Below are 17238 nucleotides of genomic sequence, written 5' to 3'. Positions count from 1 at the left end.
TGATCTTGTTAAATTAAGCTTCTCTATTTGGATATTTTCTCTTTATTTTACTTTTCTGTGTTTCAAAGAAGATGAAAAACAGAGTTGGTCAATTGAACATGGCACTTACTATAAGCTGGCTTGGTTTTCTGTTGTCATTAGAAAATGTTGATATTCTCCAACTATCCTTTCCTTTAGTTAAACCTAAACTAGCGCTTTCCATGGCTGCCTAACATTACACATGCCTCTGATACCTATCATAGAAGTACTTACTACCTATATTACTCTATGTATGTGCTCTCTAAATTCTGATTTTGCAGATTTTATGATTTTATGAGGTGACTAACGAAAAATCATTTGGAAAATGAGCCCTTTAATATTTTATAATTATAACATTATAAATTGACAAAACCTTTCTAGAGAGCAAAATGATGATATGTATCAAAAGTCTTAAAAATGTACATGGTCTTTGACTCAATAGTTCTTCCTCTAGGAATTTATCCCCAAGAAATAATGATTGACATCTTTAAAGACTTAGCTGTCAGGAAGTTTATCACAGAAAAAAAATGGAAAACAACTTAAATGTTCAGTAGTAGATAGGTGGTTAACTAATTCATCAGTAGAAAATTTCTTTGTAAGTATTAAATATTATGTTGTGGGAATATATTTGGTCACTTGTTTAAATTCACTTTGTAGTTTAAAACCAAGCTTACATGGATAGTATATAGAGTCTGATAGCATATTTGTGAAATACCTACATGTGCATATATGTGCAGAAAAAAATCTAGAAGTGCACATGCTACAAATATTTTCTCTGAGTAGAAAAATATGCGTTTGCAGTGTGACCAATATGTACTGCTTTATTTGCTTAAACATTTCCATTCTGGGATACTTTCAAAGGAAATGTGAATTTACCCCAAGACTCAGTTCTCATTCCATAGAATAACATAGAGTATGTGGGAGTTCAGTGTACCATTTTTTTAACTTTTCAATAAAAATATATATGTTTATATATATATACATATATTATTAAACATACACACAGAGTCTATAAAGTGCAAAGCATCTCTGAAGGCCATACCTGCTTATATAGCTCATATAACTTCTTCCATCTAAAACTTGTTACCTTGTCCTAGGCAGAACTGCTTGTCCCTCTTGGGGGCTTTTAAATGCTTTGTCCCCCTTCATTATGGCTTTTTAAAGTGCATAATTGTTTTAAGTATTGATTTCCCAGCTTTGTATACTTCTCCCTCCCCTACCCACTTAGAATGATTAGACTACTTTGCACTTATTTGAGACAGTTCAGCCTTACTAACCAAACTCATAGTTTGTTCACTTGAATTACTGTGCTACGAGGTTCTGCTCATAGGTGTTGGAGGTGGCTGCAGATTTGGCTGTTGTCAACCATCTTGAAGGTCCCTCTATTTTCTGCCATGTACAGTTTTGTCATTTTATCCTGCTCACCCCAAATTTCCTCCCTTTATAGTCATTCCGTATCACATCCTCATTTATTCAAAACTGCATTTTTATTTTTTATTTTTATTTATTTTAAAGATTTTTATTTTTTATTTATTTGTCAGAGAGAGAGGGAGAGCACAAGCAGGGAGAGTTGCAGCAGAGGGAGAAGCAGGGAGAGAGAGAAGCAGGCTCCCCTTTGAGCAAAGAGCCCGATATGGGACTCCGTCCCAGGACCCTGGGATTAAGACCTGAGCCGAAGGCAGATGCTTAACCAACTGAGCCACCCAGGCATCCCTCAAAACTGTATTTTTAGCTAGTACCACATACCAATCACTGGGTAGGTCTTGAGGATGGAGGAATAAGGTATAGTCCATGATCTCCGGGAGTCCATTATTGAAGAAGCAGGCACATTCTGAGTGTGTTAGATAGCAGGAGTAATTCATAGGTCTTCCCTACAGCATGGACCTCATCCCCATGTGCTGTAAATGTTAATTGATGCTGATGGTGACAAGATTCATGACAAAGAAGGAGAGATGACTGACAAGCATATCTTCCACTGTTAGCTTTTTAAAAATTCTTTTTTTAAAAAAAGATTTTGTTTATTTATTTGACAGAGAGAGACACAGTGAGAGAGGGAACACAAACAGGGGAAGTGGGAGAGGGAGAAGCAGGCTTCCTGCGGAGCAGGGAGCCTGATGCGGTGCTCGATGCCAAAACCCTGAGATCATGACCTGAGCCAAAGGCAGACACTTAACGACTGAGCCACACAGGCGCCCCAGCTTTTTAAAAATTCTTATCTATGTCTCATTTTGCAAGTAAAAATACGGAACACCCATGCAATATTTGGGAAGTACCTGTACTAAAAAATCACTCATCATGTACCCCAAATTCAAATTTAACTGGGTGTCCCATTATTTCACCTGATAATCCTATCCACCATACAAACTCCCGTTGACCTCTTAGAGTAGAACTCAGGAAGCCCTTTACAGGAAACTATTCCTCTGCTAGCTGCTCACCTCATGCACAGGTGCATTCAGTTGCATAACTTTGTGCTGGATTTACTTGTGTGCATTTCCCTAAAAACTGTGCACACCACACTCCCAAGGGGCACCAGTCATACTAAAAATCTTATATGGATGCATGCACATGTGTACACACACATATGTACAAATTGCTCTGATCTGAAGCATTACTGGATGATCAGTCATAGGTCTTGCCTCTGTTCTGCAAAAGCCATGCCATGTGAGTATATCTCAAAATATCAAAAAAACTGAAAAGAATGACAGTGTAAGGAAATGTTTTTATCACAAAATTTGTTAAAACTGCTCCATCTGTCATTAGTATGTTGCCATAGCTAATGATATTTCCGTGATATCTGCCCTTATGTCTCTAGCATGTCTTGAGATCATTTATATGTGGTCAGGGGCTGCTCTGTTGTTGATAGAACTGTGTAAAGTCCATATGGATTACAAGTTGCACAATAATAGGCAAGACACAATGTGTTTGACAAAATGGAGATGAGACATTTCAGTCTAGACAGGATTGCTGTGATTCAGCTCCGGAGCATTTAGTATTCTCTGGTAGGATTTATTGCTCTCCATGAAAAGCAAGTTTCAAACCAAGGTGAGCGTAATGTGTTGATCATCTGTCACTCACTCCACTCTTGCTGTTTCTTCCCAGACATGTCCTCTTGTCTGGGGTAAATATTTATTTATTTATTTAAAAGATTTATTTATTTACTTTTTTGAAAGAGAGAGAGAGAATGAGCAAGCAGAGGGAGGGGGAGACAAAGAATACTCAAGCAAAATTCCTCCTGAGCACGGAGCCTAATGCAGGGCTCAATGGGCTCAACATGGGCCTGGACATGGGGCTTGACATGGGGCTTGACCCCAGGACCTTGAGAACATGACCTGAGCCGAAATCCAAAATCAGATGATTAACTGATTGAGCCACCTAGGCACCCCTATCTTGGATAAATATTTTAAAAAGTAGTTGCCATTGCAGAGAGGACAGGGTCTTACTTTAATTACAGTCAGCTTGCATGCAGTCATAGGTTTCCTGACATTTATAAATAACAAAGAAAGGCATTATGGGAAAATTTAAGTGGACTTTTCTTAGACTGACGGAAGACTCACATGCTCCAATTTTTAGGATTTCTTTAGGGTCCAAGCAATGCTTGGGTTTGGGGGTAGTGTCCAGGAATAATCTACTGGAGCCAGGGGTTGTGGGAAAGGATCTCTTCTTGCCAAGACCCTTGCCCCTTGGTAGCCTGTGAAGAACAGAATCTAAATAATAGAATGTGGGGTTGGAAGGACACTTAGAGATAGACTATTGGGGTCAGAGGGGTGAATAGCAAAGGAGGAAACTCTGAATTAAGTCTGCCACCCCTAGTATTTCTCAAAGTTATTTAGAATTCTATAGATAATGACTGGTTTCCCGGATTCCTGGGTCAGTTCAGGCCTGGAGAAGTGGCTTGGAATGAGTTTTCGGAGAGATTTCCCCATGTCTGAAATTAATGTGTTTATGTATTCATTTACTTATATCTTCAGTGCTTAACACATAGTATATGTTCAATAAATATTTATTGAACAAATAGGTGTATGTGTCACTATTTTACCTTATGACTTTATCTTAATTTAAATTGAATTTCGGATCAGTTCAGCAACCTCTTGGTAGAACTGTATAGCTTTGAGCAAGTCCCTTAAACTTTCTATACTTCATCTGTAAATAAGGATAATGAGAACCCCATTAGGTGGTTGTGGAGATATAAATTGCTGAGAATGGTGCCTGGTACATAGTAAGTGATCAATAAATGATACACACCATCATCGTTGTTGTCATCGTTATCATCTGTTGCCTATAGTGTTAGACACAATGACAGATTCTAAGAATACAGTGGCAGAAAAGCCAGATGTAGTCCCTGTCCTTGCAGAGGTTCCTGGAGGCAGTGGGTCCTGAGCTGAATCTTGAAAGGCAAGAACTGATGGAAGTTTGAATTAGGACAATGATAGTAGGTATGGAAGGGAATTATCTAGGAGGTAAGATGGGCAGATCTTGATAAGTGATTTGAAGTGGGAGGCTGAGGAATTGGAACCAGAAAAGTGAAAAGCCCAGTTTTCTAACTAGGTATATGGTTGTGCCACCAACGTAGAGGCAGCATATGAGAGGAGCAGGCTTTGGGGAGCAACTGGTGGGTTTTGTTATAGGTGAGTTATTTGGAGTTGGCTGTTGGGATAGCCAAGTGGAGATGTTCATCCAGCAGTTGGATGTGTGGGACTAAATGAGGACAGGAGACTGATCTAGATGGGAGAGAGAGATTTGAAATTATTAGCAGAAACTATAGGTGATCCTTTAAGACCATAAGAATCAGTTGGTTTGTCTAAGGAGAACATGTAAGGTAGGAAGAGACGTGTGAGCGAGTATCAGAACCCTAAGCATCACCCGTGTTTAAAGAGGGGGTAGTGGAAGAGGAAACTGACAAGGACGGTGACAGAGGCGTGAAGAACATGAAGATGGAGTATTTTGACTGTCTCTGCCTCTTTGTCCAGATGACTCCGCATAATCCTTCTCAACACAGCACTCGTAGGCAGCCATTCCCAATTACACTGTATTTGCCGTCATTGATCTAGACCTAATCCCATGTTATAGATGAGCTGTTTGAAGGTCAGAGAGGGGAATTAATTCATTTAAGTCAGGTAAATATCTGTGAGACCTTGGCAGATGTCAGCTAGATTGAAACCTGGTTTTGATTACCTCACTTCTACTATTTGGGGCTATAGAAGTTGGGGGATGTATTGGTTTCCTATGACTGCCATAATAAATTTCCACAAACAGCCTGGCGTAAAATAAGAAATTTATTCTCTCACAGTTCTGGAGTCTGGAAGTCCAAAATCAAAGTGTCATCATGGCGTTTTCTCTCCAAACCTAGGGAAGAATCTTCTTCTGCCTCTTCTAGCTTCTAGTGATTGCTGATAATTCTTGGTGGTCCTTGGCTTGTTAGGTACATCACTCCAGTCTCGCCTGCATAGTCACATGACATCCTCCATGTGTCTGTGTCCCTGTGTCTTCCAGACATTGCCTTTATGTATTTTTTGGTAGCAGTCTGCGTAGTTGTTATTAATAAGAGAAGACACTATTTATTTTGCAGTTACTAAGTAGCGACTGTTCATATAAATTATCATTATTTCTCATACCCATAGTACAATGCAGATGTTATTATCCTTAATTAATTAATTTATTTTTAAGATTTATTTATTTGTCAGAGAGTGAGCACAAGCAGGGGGAGTGGCAGAGGGAGAAGCAGGCTTCTTGCTGAGCAAGGAGCCTGATTCGGGACTCGATTCCAGGACCCTGGGATCACGACCCAAGCCGAAGGCAGACGCTTAACCAACTGAGCCACTCAGGCGTCCATATTTTTTTTTAAAGATTTTATTTATTTATTCATGAAAGAGAGAGAGAGAGGCAGAGGGAGAAGCAGGCTCCCAAGGAGCAGGGAGCCCAACATGGGACTCGATCCCAGGACCCCGGGACCATGACCTGAGCTGAAGGCAGATGCTCAACCATCTGAGCCACCCAGGCGCCCTCAGGCGTCCATATTACCCTTAATTTAACGAGGAGGAAATGGAAGCTTGGAACTATTAAGGGACCTGCCCGAGATCACATAGCTAGAAACCTACAGAATCAGGATTCAAGCCCAGGTCTGAGGCCATATTGTGTTTTTACAGGATCTAGGGTTGTAACAGGTTTGGCATAAAATCCACTGTGTGTATCTATGCATTAATAGCCTATTTCATTCCCAAAAGGATTTGAAGCAGCTTGTAAAATATATACAAGAGAATACAAAGTATTTAAAGAAATCAGAGTTGAGGAAAAACATGTGTAAGAAAACAAGATGAAATCAGTGGTACAGTTGGAACATAAGAATGCATGTCATAATGTCCAGTGTCATTGAAGAGGGTTGCAAATCCATCCCTGGGCTTTCTAGAAGCAAAGAGGAAATGTGATCTGTTAAAGTAATCACAGTGTCCAAAAGATAAAACAAACCATCAGCAAAGCAAAATCCTTAGTAGAAACAAAGCTTTTCTTGGTACTGAGTCCTGGGAGGCATTTCTCCTCTGGGCCTTCAAGAAGAGAGCACTATGGAATTTCCTGGGTAAAGACCCCAGCAACTGCCTTACAGGAGTGACTACCACCACATGCCTTGCTGGGGTGATTCTTGTAACCTCCCTCTGTGTAGGCAGATGTCACATTGCTCATGTGCAGTTCCCTGGCAGGCATTCTGCGGGGGCTTACTGAGTTTTCTCATGTTGAGTTACAGAATGGAGTTCTTCAGTTCAGCTGGATTGGGATAGCATGTCTTCACCATGGCTCAAAGTGGGGAAAAGTGTGGTCACTTGAGAATGTTGGCATTCTCAGGGACATTCAGTGTGGAGAGACTGCCCTGACATTTCCAGAGCCCCTGCCCAGAGCCAATTCTGCATTTCCTGTTATATGTACAGAGGAACGTCTGGGAAACCTATTTGTAGGCACAACTCTCCTCCAGTTAGTCAGAACTGGGAAAACAAGCTATTCTGTCAGATTGACCCAGTGCCATAAATCAAAGTGAAGTGTGTACTGGATTTCCATATAGTCGTCAGTTTGATTTGCTCCTTTCCTCTAAGCGTGATACTCCTAGATATGGGAATCCAGGAAGTGGCTTGTAGTTTTACTCTGCATTGAGGTGACTTTTGTTTCTCCTGAAAGAGCTTCTTCAGAAGTTGGATAGCTAAAATTCAAAGCCGGGATAGCCTTGTGTGAGACCGTGGATAATGAAATATTAGGACATATCCGTTTGGGATCATCAGTTTTGCAAACTTGGGTATTTTTCATTTAATAGTAAGACTTACTGTGTAGAAAGGGCCGAATGGATGGCCCCAGAACTAAAACGTCTTTATGTTCCCAGGGGAGACACAGTTAAAGGAGCAGAAATTGAGATTGCTTTATAACCATGCCTGCAGGACAGGACAGTGACACTTACTGACAAATGTGATAATACAGTTTCTCATGGATGGTCCATGGGACAAAGAATGTTGAAATTATCTATTGCCTATATTGTCCATCCATTCATCCACCCATCTCTGAGGATATGATGCCTGAAACAATGTAATAGAAAAAAGAAAAGTTCATGTTCTCATAGGGTGTCTAGATTTCCAGACAATAGAGAATAAAATTATAGGGTATTAAAAGTGCTAGGAAGGAAATAAACAGGGCAGGAGGGTAATTGGGGGAGGTGATCACTAAGCTGAGACTTGAAGGATGAAGAAGAATCAGCCATGTAAAGAGCTGGAGGGAGAGCATTTCAGGCAGAGAGAACCGGAAGTTCAAAAGCCTTGATGGAAAAGAACTGGAGATATTCAAGGAACTCAAAGGAGATTAGTTGGGTTGGAGTGAAGGGAATGGGGAGACTGGTACTAGGATAGGTTGAGATGGGGTGGGCGAGAGTTCCAATTCTATCCTAAGACCCGTGAAGACATATGAAAGGATTTTAAGCTAGAGAGTGGTGTGATATGACTTGTGCTTTAGAGAGATTGCTTTGGGCACCCCTTGGGGGGAACCATGTGGAAAAGGGGCAAGAGTGGAAGCAAGGAACCCAGGTTGAGAGTAGATATTTCGGTGTGCCAGGTAAGAGCTGTGGTCGTGTAGATAAAAGTAGGAGCAGTGGAGATGGAGAGAAGACTGATGGGAGAGATGTTTTTAGTAAGTTATTTGGGATGCATTTGGGCCCAGGTCAACAGCTGTGATCACCAAAGGCAGTTTTCCAGAAGTGCCATTGATTATCTATCTACTTATAAGGTCTTTACTGCATTAACCAGACAGTTTTTTGAGAACCAGTAAGTAATCTTATTTGGCATTACATCTTTAACTTGATGGCCTTAAACTTGGTTAGGTCCCTTATACTTTGGACAACAAAATAAATAATTTACTTAATTGGACCTTGGTTGTGGTTGAGGCTTAAATTTCTCAGGTTTTGCTTGAGACTTAAATTTCTGAGAGTGTCTCCTGGTATATTTCCTATGTGTACACAGGACAAATACATATTCCTATACATTTAACATTTAAATAAAATAATGTGTTTTTATGATCAGTTTAAATTATGGATTACTATCAGTGTTCAAATATAATCATATAATTCTGAAGTTAAAGTGATCCTAATCTCTCTTTTACTAAATATAGATGAGAGCCTATACCTCACCACTCCAATTCTCACCAATTTTTTTTAAAAGTCTCAGATATGTCTATTTGCATGAATGCTCTGGCACAAACTGTCCTCCTTTTAAACACTGGTGCTTATGAGGCTGGATCAGGATGTTCTTATCACTGAAATCAAGCGATAGCGGGCTTTTCTGGTGTCACAGAAAAATTAAATCAATTAAAAGAATATTCTATATTTCAAGGTTTTCAACAACATTTTTCTTAAACTTTTGGCACCTTCAGTGGTTTATCTAGAGTAGAACCTAGTCTACAATGATATCTTAGTTCTAGGTTACTTTGTTATTTTATAAGCTAGTGTCTGATTTGGCATACAATGATTAGATTTACTATTTTATAAATAATCTGTCAGTATTTCATAATTTTGCAAAAATCTCAGGACCTCCTGATGCTAGCTAGCTACTTTAACAAACACATCCAAGACAGTAGAATGGATCAAACATGATAGAAGCATTTCTTACTTATGTAAAGTTTAGAACAGAGGTACTTGGGCTGTGGTTGGCTTTTTTCCAAGCAGCGGTCAGGGACACAGAAACCTTCTATCTTGAGGCTCTGCCATCTTCCATGAGGCTTTCAAGGTTTCAGGGCTTATCTTCTTCAAGCTGGGGCAGAATGGCGAGAGCTGGAGGGGTGTGCATGGGATCATTATATGAGCCGGGCTTGGAGGGGCACACAGGCCCTCCAGCCATATCTCGTTGGTGGGAACTTAGTCACATAGTCATAGTCACAGCTAAGTGCAAGGGATGCCAGGCAATATAGTCCAGCTATGTGCCCAGGACGGAGAGGGAATAGTGTGATAAACAGCTAGCCCATCTCTGCCATGCACTTGATCTAGCAGGAGAAAGAGTCTAGCAATTGAAATGTGTTGGCACTGGTATGAGTTGGCTTAGGGGTTGGGCTGGTACAATGGAATGCTTTGTAGACACTCAGATTTTCTAAAATCCATAAGCAGCTTTCTAATGGGGTTATTTTCTTTTCTACTGAAGAGCAGTAGCAGAAGTACTATTGAGATAAAAAATTGTTTTTTTTTTCAAAATTATACAAATAAGAGAAATTATTAATTTGGTGGCTTTTAAAAAAAGCATGTTTTCCTTACAAGAAATATATTTTGGTAGAAAGAGACTGTCATTAACTTTCTTTAGAAAACAGAACCCATAGCACTTATTGCCCCATGGGGACCAACATGTAGAAGAAGGTCCTTCAGGATCATTGCTGGGCATCAGCCATGCATCGAGCACAGTGTTACTAAGTTGGCATATAGCATTTCACTTTATCACCAAAAGAATCTGCAGGATTTCATTTTACAGTTTTTCTTAGTTATTTTTTATTTTTATTATTGAAGGTAATCTTATTATTTAGGTGAAAATAAGTGTCTTGAGTATATCATGTTCTAGATGAATGGTATCTAAGAATCATTTCAGAGGTGAAAGGAGATGATCATTTCTAAATGCTGAATCTGTACCACGTGACTTTGTAACTGGTCATTATTCAAAAGATATTTGTTGAGTGCCTACTGTGTGTCAGACACTTTCCAGAAGCTGGAGCTTACTCTGACTCACAGATTCTTTCAGTCTTGGTCTCACCAGCAGATCCGAGGGGACTCGGCCGAACAGCTGTGGTGGCTGCTCAAACAAGCACCAGGGGACAGACCATTCAGTGTCATCCCCTGTACTGAATGCCATTGTGTAGCTGCTTCCTGAAACAATGAAGAAATCAACCGAGACCTGGAAACTCTTCATCAAAAAACAGTTTGTTTGTTTTGTTTATTTTGCCAGTCTTGGTTGCTGTAAGCTGACTTACTCTAAACCAGTTTATATTTATAGAGCCTGTGTTCCGAGTGGCATGTTAAGGAATGCAAAGTGGATTAAGAGATACCCAGTGAGGAGAAATTAAGCTCTGTGCAGAATATGACAAGTAACAAGACTGGGATGATGAATAAATGCTCTGTGAATTCGCAGATACACAGAGGACCCCTCTGGCTGGAAAGACAACAGGGAGGAGTCAGTGAAGGATAAATAGAAGATACTCGTAGCTTTGGATCCCAGTTCTACCTCTTACTAGCTGTGTGACCGTGGGGGCATGTCTTACCTCATGGAAGCCTCAGTTTCTTTATCTGTGAAAGAGGAACCTTAACACCTCCTCATAGACTTGATGATAAAAATGTAAAGTGCTTAGCCCACGTTAGTGTCTGAAATATGGAAAACCCTCAGTAAATAATACCAGTAAATACAGTAAAAACTCAGTAATGGTTTTGTGCTTTGTTTGTCTTTAAAGTAGCAATATTACCTCATGGGATTGTGGTCAAGATGAAATAAGATGACATAATTAAAAGGGCTGGTATAGCGCCTACCCTGTGGTAAACATTCTATAAATCTTTACTATTATTATTATGGAAGATGTAGGTAGAGAGAAGGCATTTCAGGCATACAGAAGAGGCACATTGCCTGGTCTGTCAGGACTCTAGTGTAAAGGATTTTTTTCAGGTGAGTACGTAGTTGATGGTCATAAAATGTATGAAACATAAATGAAGAGCCTCTTAATTAGGGTTACTGAAGGAAGATGCCAGGATGCAAGAAGAAAGTCCAGTGAGTGATCTCTAAGTATTCTTCTGAGATTCTGTGCTATCTCCCAAGCTTCCAGTGATTTCTGGGAAAGACTACAGTGAATCAAACATCCATGCAGTGGAGTGCCAGGGTCACAGCCCGGAACACACCAGCAGTGAGGCAGTGAACATACTCTTCTTTGTTTTGACAATAGCAACCATTTGCTGAAAGAAGAAACTGTTTTAGTTTTCATGTGGCAATCTGCCTAAGTAGTTGATCTGACAAGTAAGGGAGGGAAGCAAAACCCGTAAGTATATTTGGTGACACACCATTTCCTGCTCATTTTCCCCCTTGAGTTTTAAGAGCCAGAGTCAAGGAGAGGGAGAAGAGAAGAATAAGGGGGTGGGGGAACCCACCTAGCTCTCCAGGAAATGAGTCTCCAGGCAGAACTGAGACACCTGAACAATAGGTCACTTCACATACTTTGTGTGAGTCAGTAAGAAGGTTCTGGGTTTGCCAAAGTTCACCTGACGGCTGGTGCAAGAGAAGGACTACTCTCTTATGGCAGGAGGCATGGCTTCAAGCATTAGGCTCTTAAGAGGAGCTGGAGAGGTGTGGAGATGCCTTGCAGAGCTATTTCCGTGGCATTGACCAGAGTTGGAGGACAATGTAGTGCATTATTCCCTAAGTGTTCCATGAAATGTTATGTGAAAAGTAAGTTTCTTTCCTGGGGGACTCCTCCAGACCTTTGAAATGCCAGCATGAGTTCTGAGCGTCCAAGGAGGGAAAGTTGAATTCTGTACTCCACAAACTTACTGGAAAGTGATAATTTTTGGTGTAGAATGTACATTAGAGGCTTGAGCAGACACTTGGGCAAAGCTGATTCAGGATCAGAAACACCAGACTAAATCATTTCTTTGTTCTTGCTCTTCCCAGGGGAATCCAGATATAGACACAGGTGTTTTGCTTTTCCAGCAGCCAAATGGGGGTCACTATCTAGGAGAGCACAGTCATTTGGAAGAACCTGATGGGGTATGGTAGGGAAAATAATGACCCTCAAAAGATGTCCACATTCAAATCCCTAGAACCTGTGAATATGTTACCTTACATGTCAAAAGGGACTTTGCATATGTGGTTAGCTTAAAGGTACTGAGGCCATCATCCTAGAGTATTAGGGTGGACCCAGTGTTCCAGAAGGAACACAGCCCTGCCACCCATTTTAGACTTTTTTTTTAAAGATTTTTTTTTTTAAAGATTTTATTTATTTATTTGACAGAGAGAGACATAGCGAGAGCAGGAACACAAGCAGGGAGAGTGGGAGAGGGAGAAGCAGGCTTCCCGCGGAGGAGGGAGCCCGATGCAGGACTCAATCACAGGACCCTGGGATCATGACCTGAGCCGAAGGCAGACGCTTAATGACTGAGCACCTGAATGAGAGAGCACAAGCAGGGGGAGCAGCAGAGGGAGAGGGAGAAGCAGACTTCCTGCTGAGCAGGAATCCTGATGCGGGCTCTATCCCAGGACCCTGGGATCATGACCTGAGCTGAAGGCAGATGCTTAACGACTGAGCCACCCAGGCACCCCTCTAGTCTCTAGACTTTAGGGGAATAGTGAAGAATAACTAAATCCCAAAACCAGGGTTTGGATGAGGAAGAGATAGAGGAATTAGAATGTGTAAATATTCTCTGATGTTGATATTGTGTAGGAGACACAGATCGATGACTCTGTCAATTTAGTTCTAGGTTCTATGTGTCTGGACCAGTTGATATAAAGGTTGTTTTGGGTTCAAATGGAGAATTCTCTCATCTCATTTGATCCAATAGCAGTGAAACCATGACAATAGAGCTTATAGCACTATGCTTAGTGAATGATGCCTAGAAACCGAAGATCTACCTAATTGGTAGGGAGAGGGATTGCATGTGTTTGGAAAAAATAAGAGAGCTGAACTGGTGGCAGAAGAGTGAAGGACAAATGGTCAGGGTCCTTGTTCTTTATGTTGAGCGTGTGCTTTCCCTGAAAGAGCATCAGGGACTATCTAGAGGTAAAATGTAAACTGTAATTTTAAAATTTCCTTTTGACCAGCAACGTCTGTTTTTGTCAAGCAAAAAACAAAGACTGCCCCAAAATACCAATTCTCTGACACTTTCCTTTGCTGGAAGTATATTACTTTCCTTAATATGGAGTCCTCCTCTCATAAATAGCATTAAAAAAGTTTTTTTTTTTAGATCGTATTGCTGTAATTGGAGTTTTAAATGAAGACTCTCTTCATCTGTTCAGGAAGGACACCTGTTTGTGCTTTCTGTAATTTAAATTGCATAATAAGGCAGCTCTGCAAAGGAACTTTGTGTTTATCACAAGATACCTTATAGGTAGAAAGTCATAGTTTTCCCAGTACTGGGAACTTGAGACATAGAAAGAAACTAAAGAAGGTGAAACAGACTCAATTAAAGTGACTTTGGCACCTCAGTTCTGGATTTCTGGTTTCTCGTCATCTCACTTTAATGGGGATTTTTTAAATTATTATTTGGAAGTTTTTCATAGTTCTGAGGTCTAGTCAAGAATGCCACAGCATTTAAGAACAAGATGCAGTTGTTAGGTGTAAAAGACAGAAATCTAAGTTGAGATTTTCTGTATAAGACTAATTAAAAGGTTGATTTTTAGGTGAAAAATTCACAAACATTTAGAGATACCTGTATATTGTGAATCAGTTCAAAATGAAACTGAATGGTAAAATTATAATTCTGTCTGATATGAGACAGCCCTGAAGTTGTAAACAATATCTAAAAAAAAATTATGCCCCCAAGTTGAAATCCTTCGGTGTTAGAATGCACTGTTTTCCTGTACCGACAAACACACACACACACAAAGCCATTCATTTCCTGCTTTAACTTGTCCCTTGGAAGGTAGGATAGTGGCGTAATATGACTCATTTCCCTCACAAACTGGATGTTGCCATTCTAACGAGAAATGGCATGGGTGGAAAGCAAATTAGTAAATATTAAAGTGTCCTAGACAACTGTTTATTAAAGTTGGACAGTGAATGGTGGAATTATTCCTCTGAAAATGTACATTGGATTAAATGTGATTAATATTCCAGTTATTAGATAAAGATGTCTTAACCTGACACATTTCCTTCCCATGTGCTTTAAATGAGGACCCTGAGTTCATCTTGCTGGAACTATTAGAATAGTGATTCGTTTACATGATTACTTGCTTTATAAGCCTAACGTGTTAATAGGCTTGCTTTCTTAGTCATACTTTAGAGAAGGTTTTTATTTGATTGTTGAATCATAAGGAGACAGGGTTCTTGGATTCCAGCCTCATCCCCTGGCTTAGATGTGATTTTGCTTTGTTCCTTAGCCTTTTCACACACAAAAGAAATAAATTATTAGCAGTAGCTCTGAGTTGTAAAAATAAGTGCATTTGCCTGTTTAAATCCTCAAGTAAAATCTTTATTTTTTTCCAATAAAATCTTTAAATTGTAAAACTCTAGTACATTACTCATATTTTAATAAAAGGAGGAAAACACACCCCAAATGAATTTAGGAACTTGATTAGGGTAAATTGGTCAGTTTAAAATTTAAATTCATGATTCTTTTCTAGTCCATTTTCTGGATGGTAATTGATGCATATACAGATAAATTTAGTAACATGCACTTTAAAAATCCTGTTTAAGATCTTATTCTTTGAATCAGAGGGTTACATCCTGGTAGTCTATTTTGGCCCTCAGATGTTTTATTTGTTCATAGAAAGCACCGATTTTTCTTTTTAGTTGTCAACCTCTAGAAACATGGAGACTTCACATAAAAATTAAGATTGCCAGTTACTCTTGAAAAATCAGGGACGCCTGTGTGGCTCAGTCGATTAAGCTACTGATTCTTGTTTTCTGCTCAGGTCGTGATCTCAGAGTCTTGAGATCAAGCCCCGGAACCCTCACCCTGAGGGGCTCTGCACTCAGGGCGAGTCTGCTTGAATTTCTGTCTCTCTCCCCCTGCCCCTCCTGTTCCTGCGTGCTCTCTAAGATAAATAAATAAATTAAAAAAAAAAGAGAGAGAGAGAGAATAAAAATCAGAAAATCCAGCATTGCTAGGTTTTATCCCCACATAAGCAACAGCTGCCAGTGCTGAGTAACTGCCCCCCTTAAATGGTACGTGTGCCCCAGCAATATTTGTCTCTTCCTCTCTGCCTGACAGCTCAACACACTTGAGTATGAGACCCTGATTCTACAAATCAGTTTTCTCCCTTGGCCTAGATAGGAAAATTCTGGCATTGAGAATAAATAATTTAGGCATCATTAAGTGGTATTTGTATTCAAAGAGATTAGATACCTGCAGGAAGAGTTACGGTACTGCTGCCTTGAACTGTTATTTCCTAAGAAGTTAGTTCTAACTTTTTTCTACGGGTTTGTCCAAAGATGCATTTGCAAAAGACTGTGGCATAACCAGCCCTCCCCTCCCAACATACACATACCACACGCTTACTCTAGCAACTCCTCTAATTAATGGTCTAGCACAGCTCATAAGATTCCCAAAGCCAATTAAACAATGCTCACCCTGTACCTCCCAGTAGATTGGAGAGTAGCTTGGCCAAGGCTGTGATTGATATGAAAAGTAACAACGTATTCTTAAGCACTTTTAGCACTGTTGTTACTCTGTGAGGCACAAGCTTTCAACACAGTGGCCTTTTATCCTCTGTGCTTTTGGAGTGTGAGAACTCCACGAAGGCTACAAGCTCAACAACGTTCCTGGGCTGGGAATAAAGGCAGGGGAGGGGAGTAAGAGGGGGGGGCGGGCAGCAGGGGAGTGACAGTCGGGGGACTGAGCTGGCAGCTGTCATCTGAATAGTATTTCCCTCTTTCATTATCCCGTTGTCCTAAACCTCCATCCATTCATATTCATGGTTTCTACCTCTCTGCACACGGCCAAGGCTAACTTCCTTTGCACATTTTATTTCCTTGTCTGTCTGGGATTTTCATTTGGATTTCTAAGAATCATTGAACTGTTTCAGAAAAAAGATCAGCTAGTAGAAACTGGAGATGGTTGGTAGAGTCTCCTGGGAGGAATTTATTTAAATATAACAAGTTAATGCCAAATTTACATAGTAAGTTAAGTTTATGTTCACTGGTCTTTATTTATTTTTGTTTATTTCCTACTAATCTGGTGATTATTTAGTTCCACATGTATGAATGCTATATTCATGTCATAAGAGAAAAAAATGAGGAAAACATTTTATATTCTAATTACCCAAGGAATACATATTTAGTATAGAAAATAAAACTACAAAAATTCAAAATTTAAAATTACCCTATTCTACCATCTAATTATTGTTAACTTTTGAGTTTCTTTTCAGTAAAACATGTATGTATACTTTTTTAGGAAATTGAGATAATTTTAGACATGCTCTTTTATCGTCTACTTGTTGAAGTGTAATACTAAGTCATAAATATTTCCATATCTTTAGTTATTGTATTAAAGCTTTTAAAATATCTCTGTAGAATTACATTTATGGGTACTCCATGATTGATCTATTTTTAGTAAGATAGGTTTTTCACATCCAAGCTTTGTGCACATCTATGATTTTTCCTTTGGAAAAATTCCCAGAGGTAATTTATAGGTCAAAAGGTATAATTGGGCTTTATGGTGACCCCTAGGAAGGTTGAAGGAACTGAATAAACCTCCCAATGGCATTTTATGGGAGCTCTAAATAGGGAACTTTTCTGAGGATGTCTTTTTGGGAAGCTGCTCTCAATATTCTTTAGCTGCTTTTACCTAGATTTTTTTTTTAACCCAGATATTTTTACTCTGTGAAAAAGACAACCATTTAAGTTTCTTGGTTTATAGGAAAATGTTTGGAAAAAGCCTAGGCCATCTTAACCATCATCCTAATTAACATTTGTTTTATATCATGAATGGAAGACCAGCTCTTCTGTAAGAAAACATAAAAGTCAGCTGGGGAACATTTATTTGCTTTGAGAACTCTTGGGACTAAGAAAATAAAATACTTAATAATG

At 39.7% G+C, this 17238-nt stretch overlaps 1 protein-coding gene across 1 annotated transcript in view; it reads left to right on the top strand.

Annotated features, from left to right (window-relative positions):
- MOB3B (MOB kinase activator 3B) overlaps positions 1-17238 on the top strand; it is a 186988-nt gene that overhangs the window by 6216 nt on the left and 163534 nt on the right. The gene's annotated exons all lie outside the window — the stretch shown is intronic.

The sequence above is a fragment of the Eumetopias jubatus genome, unplaced genomic scaffold (assembly GCF_037043125.1).
Source record: "Eumetopias jubatus isolate StellerSeaLion01/CBP00866 unplaced genomic scaffold, mEumJub1_p1.0 scaffold_15, whole genome shotgun sequence".
In the NCBI taxonomy this organism is placed as follows: Eukaryota; Metazoa; Chordata; class Mammalia; order Carnivora; family Otariidae; genus Eumetopias; species Eumetopias jubatus.
This window is presented reverse-complemented; position numbering and strand designations above follow the sequence as displayed.